The sequence below is a fragment of the Suncus etruscus genome, chromosome 4 (genome assembly GCF_024139225.1).
Source record: "Suncus etruscus isolate mSunEtr1 chromosome 4, mSunEtr1.pri.cur, whole genome shotgun sequence".
Lineage (NCBI taxonomy): Eukaryota > Metazoa > Chordata > Mammalia > Eulipotyphla > Soricidae > Suncus > Suncus etruscus.
Window position 1 is genome coordinate 51,401,296 of NC_064851.1, and position 3,054 is coordinate 51,404,349.

The window sequence follows — 3,054 nt, forward strand, 5'->3', positions numbered from 1 at the left end:
TTCGTACAACATTTTGTGGCCTGCGGCGGGCCTTCAAATATTGCAGTATTCGCGATTATTCGCTTACCGAATAATCGCAATAAAAATCGCATTAGTAAGAAAAAATCATATTAAACATTTGCATACCCCGAGCAGTTCCATTCGGGGTACGCAAATGTTTAATGCGATTTTTTTTTTTTTGGTTTTTGGTTTTTGGGCCACACCCGTTTGACGCTCAGGGGTTACTCCTGGCTATGTGCTCAGAAATCGCCCCTGGCTTGGGGGGACCATATGGGACGCCGGGGGATCGAACCGCGGTCCTTCCTTGGCTAGCGCTTGCAAGGCAGACACCTTACCTCCAGCACCACCTACCCGGCCCCTAATGCGATTTTTATTGCGAATATTCGGTAAGTGAAATCCCTTATGCGCCCTGCCTCACCCCGACTTTGCCTCCTGCAGCCCCCAAGTAAATTGAGTTTGAGACCCCTGATCTAGCATATCTAAACAGACCCATTACTACTGAGGAAATTAAAATGGTCATCAAGAGTCTTCCCAAAAACAAAAGCTGAGGATGAATTCACTAACAAATTCTTTCAAACCTTTCAAGAGGAACTTCTACCAATCTTCTTTAGGCTCTTTCATGAAATTGAAAAATCAGGAACACTCCTAAATAGCTTTTACGAAGCTAACATCACCTTGATAGCAAAACCAGACAGAAATGCTTCAAAAAAATAAAAGAAAAAAGAAAACTACAGACCAATACCCCTGATAAACACAAATGCAAAGATTCTCAACAAAATTCTGCCAAATAGGATCCAATGCCTCATCGAGAAGGTCATAAACCACGACCAAGTAGGTTTCATTCCAAGAATGCAAGATGGTTTAACATACATAAATCAATCAACAAAATACACCATATTAACAAAAAAGAAAGAAAAATCATATGGTCATATCAAAAGATGCGAAGAAAGCATTTGATAAGGTGCAGCACCTATTCTTGATAAAAACTCTCAGCAAGGGGCCGGGCGGTGGCCCTAGAGGTAAGGTGCCTGCCTTGCCTGCGCTAGCCTTGGATGGACGGCGGTTCGATCCCTGGTGTCCCATATGGTCCCCCAAGCAGGAGCGACTTCTGAGCGCATAGCCAGGAGTAACCCCTGAGTGACACCGGGTGTGGCCCAAAAACCAAAAAAAAAAAAAAAACTCTCAGCAAGATGGGAATGAAAGGAACCTTTCTCAATATAGTTAAGGCCATCTACCACAAGCCATGGCAAATATTATCCTCAATGGAGAAAAACTAAAAGCCTTTCCTCTAAATTCTGGTACAAGACAAGGCTGTCCTCTCTCACCACTCCTATTCAACATAGTACTGGAAGTACTTGTCATAGCAATTAGACAAGAAAAATATATCAAGGGAATCCAGATAGGAAAGGAAGAAACCAAGCTCTCACTGTTTGCAGATAACATGATACTATATTTAGAAAACTCTAAAAACTACCAAAAGCTTCTAGAAATAATAGATTCATATAGCAAAGTGGCAGGCTACAAAATTAACACACAAAAATCAATGGCCTTCTTATACACATATAATGATAGAGAAGAAATGATCATACAAAATCTCATTTGCTTTAGTTCCCGCAAACGTAAATATCTTGGAGTCACTTACCTAAAGATGTGAATGACTTATACAAAGAAAACTACAAAACCCTGCTTCAAGAAATAAAAGAGTATACACAGAAATGGAGACACATACCCTGCTTATGGATTGGCAGGAATAACATCATTAAAATGGCAATACTCCCCAAGGCATTGTACAGATTTAGTGTAATCCCTCTAAGGATACCCATGATATTCTTCAAAGAAGTGGCTCAAACACTCCTGAAATTTGTCTGGAACAATAAACAACAGCAAATAGCTAGAGCAACCCTTGGGAAAAAGAATATGGGAGTCATCACTTTCCCCAACTTTAAACTGTATTACAAAGCTATAGTTATTAACACAGCATGGTACATATATCAAGACAGACTCTCAGATCAGTAGAATAGACTAGAGTATTCAGAGAATGCTCCCCAGATATACATTCAATTAATCTTCAATAAAGGGGCAATAAATGCAAAATGGAGCAAGGAAACCCTCTTCAACATGTGGTGTTAGGACAACTGGTCAGTCACTTGCTAAAAAACAAACAGATCTTTATCTAACACACTGCACAAAGGTCAAGCAAATGAATAAAAGATCTTAATATCAGACCTGAAACCATAAGGTATATAGGACATGTAGGTAAAACATTCATGACATTAAAACTAATGGCATCCAGCATGGCGTTTGGAAGCCCTCCGCCATGCCAAAGGCCTCTTTAACCAAGCCTAGGAAGGGATGCGAGACATGGGTCACCCCAGCACCCCTCTACCTCCTTCCTCCGGTACTCCAGGGCTTTTCTGGGCCACATGGCTGGACAAGCCAGCGAGGTGGGAATAGCATCACAATAGGTTCTGGCATTAGGACTTATCAGGGAAGTTTCCTTACTAAACCTGTCCATTGTGAAACCATGTGGGGGAACATTATGACAAATATATGGATATCATTGTGTTTTATTTGCTCGTCATTATCTGAACGCCATCCAGGAACTCATTTTATTTCTTTACTCCCTCACTGCCATCTCTTGTTACCCCACATTTAACCATTTTTCTGTACTAATGATTTTTGTTTTGGCCAAGGTGGATTACATATCTTTCACAGTAATTTTTTGGGTGGAGTCTGAAGCTTCCGCAGCAACGCGTCATGGCAAGGTTCCATGCTGTAGGCTTTTTGGCCAAGATAAGGTGAAGATGCAGCCTTGGCTGCCCCCCACAGCCTTCTCTCTCCTTCCTCCCTGTCCCCAGGGTTATTCCTGGACACCTGCTCAGGGTCCCAACAAGTGGGTTCCAGCGAGGTGCAATTTAAAAGAGACCCCAGGCTTCCTTGTTCCTGCAAGGGGCTGGGAGGGGACTGGTGAACTTTCAACTTCCAGCAATTAGGAAGCAAACGCCTCTCGGGAAGTCGAAAGCTTCAGCAGGCAACAAGGGGAGGACATGGCTC